Source organism: Alligator sinensis, unplaced genomic scaffold (genome assembly GCF_000455745.1).
Source record: "Alligator sinensis unplaced genomic scaffold, ASM45574v1 scaffold1822_1, whole genome shotgun sequence".
NCBI classification, from domain to species: domain Eukaryota; kingdom Metazoa; phylum Chordata; order Crocodylia; family Alligatoridae; genus Alligator; species Alligator sinensis.
Window position 1 is genome coordinate 6706 of NW_005843456.1, and position 8452 is coordinate 15157.

Consider the following 8452-nt stretch of genomic DNA (forward strand, 5'->3'; position numbering starts at 1 on the left):
CCCTATGTTGACAGACATGTGTTAATGCAGGAGATAAGCTGCAATGGAAACTAAGGTGGAAAATATCGGATTCTTATGGCACGGAAATTATGTATTCTGAATCTACCTATCTAAGGTGTTCTCTTCTGATTATTCCCTTTGGCTAAGTACAAACATTCAGGAGCAATAGGAGGAAGTTAAATTAGTTCAAAATGGCTGCCCTATATCAGGTAAGTCATGATGGGAAGGCTAGCACAAGGGTTGGGGGGGAAGTAGGCTGAGGGTGGATTAGAGTCCCCCAGGGGAAAGTGGGGGTCAAATGTGACCCATGGGTGGGGTGGGGGGCAGGTGCAACCCCCAGGTGGCGAGGGGGCAGGCATGACGAACAGGTAGGCAGTTCATAGGCTCAGCTCTGAAAAGTGGTTTGCACATTCAAACAAGCATCTAACCTCATCACCAGAACTGAAGTCAACTTCTTACAACTCAAAACACAAAACCTGCCAAAAATCTCCAGTAACCCCACAAACTACACACCAGAATCTATCAAAGACAACAATACCCAACTACCTGTGGGGGCACATTTCTCACCAAAAAAACACTGCCTCCAATCTCTCAGGCCTGATCCTGAGAGGGAACACGTTACAAACCACTTTTCACAGTCAGACCTATGAACTTCACTTCATCAACCTCCTAGGTACAGAATCTCATGGACTCAATATAGACAGTGATATTCTGACACACTACAACCTGCTGGACATCCTGACTCCCCAGGTACCTCTGCACTTTTACCTGCGCTGCTACATCCCTCTTCCCCCCACCCCCCAAGCCTGTCCCTCATCCCCTGAAGCCTCCATTTCCATTTTTACTGACTGGCTTTCTTACCTGTATTGCATGCCAGGCCAGCCTCTGACTTCTTTACTATTCCTTCCATTCAGAAACATCACACACACAAACTGCAGGTGCTTACTCAGCCTGACAAAAGGTTTTTCAACCCAAAAGCAGTTAATTGAGCTCACCTGGAGCCTCACAACTCCACTGCAACTAGCAAGCCTTATGCTTGTCAAAGACGTAACAGGTCTGGGCTTTCCCCAGCCAGGACTGTGCATGCACGCATTAGCTGGAGGTTATGGTTCCTCCGACTCACCTTTCACCAGGGGATCCTCAGTCCTGGCATTTGCGGGGCTGCTGCACCGCCAGCAGTTCCACCAGACCTCCCTGAAACTAGCAGAGTGCAGTTTTAGTGGTCATGCCCAGGACCTGGGGCCTCCTCCTTCCCTATAGCCCCAGCTCATACCCCCAAGTTAATTCTAACATGGGAGCTCAGCAGGGACCTGTTCTTCCCCTGCTGGCTGGTGATGCAGTGAGTGCCCCCTCCAGCTCCAAGAGTGGGGAATTAAGTGGATTTTACTAAATGAAAAAAGGAAATAGGAGCACAGAGTGAGAAAGGTGGCATTCGGTCCATCTGCAGGTGGAGCTTGGGGAAACCCAGGAGCGGGAGCTTCACTTTGAGGAACACCAGCTGGTCCACCAAACCAGGATCCAGTCAGGTATGGTGCAGTGTCATTACATCCCCAGCGATGCTGAACATCCTTTTGCTTGGAAAACTGGTCGGTGGACAGGACAGGTGTTTACGGGCAACTGTGGCCAGATCCAGCCACATCTGACTGTGGCTTCCCCAGTAGGCCAAGGGGTCACACAGCAGCACCTCCACATCCTTGGCAAGATGGGCAGCCACCAAGGCCTGAGCGCTACCTGCCTGATGGTGATGTCTGGTGTCTCTGGACCCCACCATAGAAGCTATGCCCTCAGTCCACATTGGCAGCACCTGTAGTGGAGGAGGAGACTGGCTAGTGGGTGACATGCACTAGCATGGGACAGTGGATTCCCCTCTTCTACATGGCCATGCCTCCGCCATTCTGCCTCCCTGACTCTCTTCACCAGCACCTCCGTCCACTGATTCAGGGTTTGGCTAATGCATGCGCTGCCCTTCACCCTCAGGTCACACATGGCAGCCAGCACATGGACTGTACTGGACCGGAAGGGATCAAGCCATTTCTTGAGGCCCTCCTTCAGCCACGTCACCAGTACCTGGATGTCTGGTGATAGTAGCTTGCCCCAGCCAGGAACACTCATCCCTGTGGAAGCTCTCCATTTGGCTCTGAAGTTCCCTTACTATGGGGATCACCTGGCTAAGGAGGGCATCAGCAGTGCTGAGGCTCTCAGTGGCCTCGAGGAAGGGCTTGAGGACCACCAAGATCTAAGAGATGGTATCTCACTCAGCTCTGTTATGGGGGCTACTGATCCCAATCTCCCTGAGCGAGGCCATCTCATTGATGGCCCTCTGTTGCTCCATCAGTCTCTCAAGTATCAGGTATATGGAGTTCCATCGAGTCTCCACATTCTGCATCATTTTGTGCTGCAGGATGTTCATCTCTGTTTGTTTGTCCTGTGACATCTTGCCCCCTTTGAAGCTCTGGTGGAAGTAGCCTGCCTCCTTCCTGCATTTAGAAATTAGCTTGCAGGCACTTGGTACGATGGGACCACGAGCACCATGAGCTGCCTGAACCCTGGCTGCTCAACTAAGCAGAAGAGCTGGCCATTGACAGCAAACATCTCCCCAGTGCTCTGGGTGATCTTGCTCACCCTTGCAATGCACCCTGCTTTGTGTCCACCTTTCTCCCACTGTTCCAGGGTGGCCTGTCTCTGCTTTGGGGGCACCAGAGTTTTGGAGCAAGTGAGGGACTTCCCTTTGGCAAGGGGGTGGTGCCTGCAGAGAAGCATCCCTGTAGTGCTTATTTGTTTTGTTCCCTTGCCCTGGCTGGTTTGGGCTTGGCAGTGCAGGCAGATAGCATACGTGGGATCATCTGCCAGCTCAAAATGAACTCAGACCACACTACCCACTCACTTCTGGGGTGCGGGTGCATGTGTGGATGCTGCTGCACTTTCCCCCTCCTCAGCAGGCATAAGCACAGCAAAAGGAGGAGCAGACTCAGCTGAGCTGCTTGCCTTCACCTCTATGTCAACCTCCTCCAAAATGCTTTCTGGGGAAGGAGACCTGGCTCTAGGGGAAACTTGAGAGGTGTGGAGAACAAACTCAGATGATTCCCACTCCTTCCCCAGAATTTCCCTTGCTGTGGCACTCAGATCCAGATCTAGCTCCAGCTCTTCCTCTGGCACTGGAAGGCTCAGCATGGGAAGTGAAATTGGGGTAGAGTAGGCTGTCATGGTGGTGCTGGTGCTGCTGCTTGTTGTCATTATGGTGGTGGTGGTGGTGTGGGGGTTATGGCTGGTGTTCATGGATTCATAGATGTTAGGGTCGGAAGGGACCTCAATAGATCATCGAGTCCGACCCCCTGCATAGGCAGGAAAGAGTGCTGGGTTTAGATGTCCCCAGATAGATGTCTATCTAACCACCTCTTGAAGACCCCAGGGTAGGGGAGAGCAGGGGAGATGATGCACTCCCAGGCAGAGGCAGTGGCCCTGGCACTGCTCTCCTCTCCTTGCTGCTTGTGGAAGACTCATCCCTTCTAGCTGGAGGTAAGAGGCTGCATATCAGTTTGTTGGTGGGGGGGAACTTACACCTCTTCCTCTACCCCCTGTTCCATCCCTCCCTTAAGGCTGGCCATCTGCCTTTCCACCATGCTTCATGGTGTGTTTTATGTCTTCCTTTTCTAAAAATATACACAGTCCTATCTGAATTCAATAACATAGGTGTGGTGCAAAGAAGAAATGTATAAAAACAAATAGAAATGTTTCTTTCTGCCTTTATAAATGTATAGAAATAAAATATAGTTGTATTTGCCTTTCTATATAAATTAAATTCTATAGCGTGATCCTATCCACTATAATTATAAAATTGAAAAAAAATTAATCAATGAATATAATAATAAACTAAAGGCATCTGGAAGAAAGAAAAATGTGTTCTGGAAACCCTCTTGCTACGTTAGGCAACCAGGAAATCCCTCAGAAGATCACTGCTATACTCTGTTGTCTGACGCTGAGCTGCTAGAACAGGCAGCTCAGTAAGTGACGCCAAGGCAGAAAGCAGGGAAGTTCAAACAATGCTGCCTTTTATGCTGTTTTTCCTTCCCTCCCCCAGAGCACTGGGACTGGAAGGGACCTCAGGGAAGAATGACACTCACTGGCCAGCTACACAGTCAATAATGAGAGCTGTCCTACCCCTCCTCTTCCCCCTCCCTCTCCTTACTTTCTGTTTCCCTGCAGGGAAGCCCAACTTGAGCTTCGAAACTCAAAATGTTTAGAAACTTTTGAAACATTTTGACTGGCCTCATTTCATTTCAAGGCTGTTTTAAAGCCCTCTGTTTCATATCAATTTTCCTATTTCAAGTTCAAAATGAGTTGAAGCAATGTCAAAATGAAACAGGCGGTGAAATTTCACACAGCCCTACCTGATGTCGAGAGGAGTAAAACCCTATCCTAGAAACTAGGTTGGAGTGTGAGTGGTAGCTTGGGCCGTGAGGGAAATGAGGTGTGAGAACTCTGTGAACAGGGACAGGGTCTATTTGACTGAAACCAACTGTGCAATTGAAAACACTGACTGATCATGTTGGGTGGGCTTTGACTCCTGCTGACAGTGTCGGCAACTCAAGTAAATTCAGGGGAACTGGGATGACTTCTTTCTCAGCTAGTGAGATGTGTGTCCTGTTCTGAGCACCTGCTGGGAAGAAGAAACATAGCACAACTGTTCTGTGATAAACACACTGAACTGTTCTGTGATAAACAACACATCTGGCCATCTCAGATTCACCCCCTCCAGCCCCACACTAACAGGAGCAGATACCCACTTAGAGTTGTATGGACTGGAGACAGCTATGGGCAGTCACAGAGACCCCAGGAGAGGTAGAACACTTAATTTAGAATATGAGGGAGTTTACTTCCTAAAAATATTGTTCAGAGATAAGTGAATTTTGCCTCATTTTTGGTATATTTCTATGGACTGCAGATCAAAAAAGTTAAGGGATGGCAAAATATGGGTTTTTTTGCAGTAGAGATGTTACCTTCTGCATACCTCTGCTACAAACCAGTATAGCATGTGTAACTTTTGCAAAAATAATGTGACATGCCTTGTTTTTTGCCATTTCAGACCATTTAAAAATCCATAGAAATGCAATCGCAGGATCAAGAAGTGGAAATGAAAACAGCACTAGACAGAATGTAATTGTACTTACGGGAATTTGGGTATATTGTCTCCTACAGCTTTAATTCCTTCAAACTTCCTCATGAAGCAGAGAATGCACTCTTGCATATGAAAATCTTTGCAGACTCTGAGTGGAGCCTTTGTTCATTTCTTGAGGTGGCAGTGTTCATGGGCATCTCCCTTGGGGAACGATCTTACTAGCATTTCTTATTGTCAGTCATTCCTAAACAAGTTTACAGCTCAAAAAGAGTTCTATTTTTCTAAAACCAATGGGTGAAACTATGAAATGGATACATATTTTAATTCCTTGTTAATTATTATTTATCATCCTGGAGTAAGCACATTTGTTTTTATTTATGCATGTGAAATTAGCTTGATTTACCCTGAGATGTATTAAAGGAGGACTCTCTGCTTTCTTATACTACATAGACACTTCATAACTTTTCAGGAATGTGTTGGGGGGCTTTTAACATGTAAACCTCAGGTGAGGCACGAAGGAAGATTGTCCCAGGATTATCTAAATGTCCCTGCATGTTTCATGGCCAAGGTTCAAGTTATGTTGCAGGTAACACAATGTGTGGACTACACAGTCATCACTGCCAATTGCCATGCCTTCCCAGGAAATGACCAGGGCAAGGACTCCATGGTTCTCCTAAGCTGCAATGAAGTGCGGCTCTTACGTCCTCTCTGCTATGGCCATGGAGACAGATATGAACACAGACAGTGACTATTCCCTGGCTTCTAGACAGTCTATGTCCTTGATTTCTTGCCTTGATTTCCTGCCTGCCGCTTTAGGACTCAGCCTCCTAAACCCTCAGACTTCTAGCCCGCAGCTTCCCACACAGTCTCCCAATCACTGCCCACAGCATAGTCAGCAAAGCTTCTCTCCTTCCTGTCCCAGAAACCCAGCTAGCATGCTGACACTTGAAGACATTTTGCTCTGCCTGCCCCCAGTGAGTTTGAATGCAGTCCAGCCCAGTATGCCATTGCCTTCTTGGCAACAAGGGCACGCTGCTAGCTCATATTCAGATTATTGTCCACTATAACCCCCAGGTACTTTTTCGAAGAGCTGCTCTCCAGCCAGTCAGTCCCCAGCAGGTACCGCTGCAGGGTGCATGCTCTCGGGGTGCATGCCTAGGTTCTGAGCAAGGCAGCCACAACTATCTCTGGAGGGCCAAGAAGTATATCCTGCACCTACATCCCACTGGGGGCCTGTAAGGTAGGGAAGTTCAACTGAATTGGGTGATTATTGATTAAGGTACTTTTATGGAGACACATCTGTATGGGGAGATGTTGTTGCTATTGTCCTGTGTGTCCCTTTCAACTTCCCTTCAGCTGAGGAGTGCTTAAGCTAATTCCCTGCTTCACACCTCATTCAGTCTCTGAGTTCACAGGTTGACATATAGAGTGCAGGCATACACCTCCTGCCTGTCTGGCCTGGCCAGAGATCTGAACCTTGAGGTAATGTTCTAGTCAGGACCATGTAGGAGGGGGTTCAGGCCAACCCACGATCCCTCCCATTCATCTCACCATGTCATGCTCACCACCTAATCCTCATGTGTCTGCCTCCCCCTCACTCACCCAATCCCACTGCCCTTTCCTGAACTTTGAGGTAAGGTTCTAGTCAGGACCATGTAGGAGGGGGTTCAGGCCAACCCACGATCCCTCCCATTCATCTCACCATGTCATGCTCACCACCTAATCCTCATGTGTCTGCCTCCCCCTCACTCACCCAATCCCACTGCCCTTTGCCACTCTTCCCATCCAGGATAGGACCATAGTCCTCACACCTCTCTCAAGCTACCACTCCCATGTTTCCACTCCCCACCCATGCCAGCACTTTCATTGAGAGCTTGATTTGTGACAGCACTGTTTTATAGGAGGCATGTAAAAATGCAAAATGAACACAGGGACTTTCCACCCCACTAATCTCTCCTTACTTTATACTGCAACCCTGCCCTCCTCCTGGAGACTCTTAAAGTGACCTTTCAATAATCACACAATGTCCTTTTGAGGCATTGAGGCAGGCTACTTGCCTCTTGGCTTTCCCTGTCCAGACCATAAGAACAGTCTCCCCCTTTGATCATGCAGATTCAGGCAGAGACCGTGAAGCAGAACATGTCATAGTTACTAGGGCTGTGCAGAGCTTCGGGTGGTGATTTAATTCGGAGGAGATTTGGCTGAATTCAGTGCCCGAACCTAGAAATCTGAATCAAATCAGGGGACCAATTAAAAGGTCCAAATCAATTCAAAGCTCTCTGAATTTTAGGAAAAGATTCAGAAAGCTTCCATGATTCAAGTAGGTACTGGTGGCTACAGCAGGGAGCTGCAACTGGACTCTGAGCTGGTAAGTAATAGGGGCAGACGTAGGGGTGGGGAAGAGGTAAGGGGACCATGAGGTGACCCCTGCCACCCCCCCCCACTTCCCCAGCTCCCCTGCCCCAGCTCCCCCATGGGTGCCCCACCCACCCCAGCTCCTGGCCCTTGAAAGAAAACCCCCAGTCTTCACTGAGTGTTGCTGGATGGGAGGCAATCCCCACTATCCCACACTTGACCATGCTGCATGGCTGTGACTTGGATGATTACACAGTAGGGTAGGTGGCAAATTGGCTAGAGGGTTGAACCCAGAGAGTGTTGGTGGATGGGTCAGTATTGACTTGGAAGGGTGTGGGCAGTGGGGTCCCGCAGGGCTCCGTCTTTGGACTGATACTCTTCAATGTCTTCATCAGTGACTTGGACAAGGGAGTGAAGTGTACTCTGTCCAAGTTTGCGGATGATACAAAACTGTGGGGAGAAGTGGACACACCGGAGGGCAGGGAACAACTACAAGCAGACCTGGACAGGTTGGACATATGGGCACAAAACAACAAAATGCAATTCAACAAGGAGAAATGCAAAGTGCTGCACCTAGGGAGGAAAAATGTCCAGCATATCTACTGCCTAGGAAATGACCTGCTTGGAGGCACAGAAGCAGAAAGGGATCTTGGAGTCCTAGTGGACTCCAAGATGAACATGAGTCATCAGTGTGATGAAGTCATCAGAAAAGCTAACTGCATTTTATCATGCATCAGCAGGTGCATGACAAATACAGCCAAGGAAGTGATACTGCTCCTCTATCGGGCACTGGTCAGACCGCAGTTGGAGTACTGCATGCAGTTTTGGGCACCACACTTCAAGAGGGATGTGGATAACCTGGAGAGGGTCCAGAAAAGGGATACTCATATGATTAAGGGCTTGCAGGCCAAGCCCTACGAGGAGAGACTGGGGCACCTGGACCTCTTCAGCATCCACAAGAGAAAGTTGAGAGGCAATCTT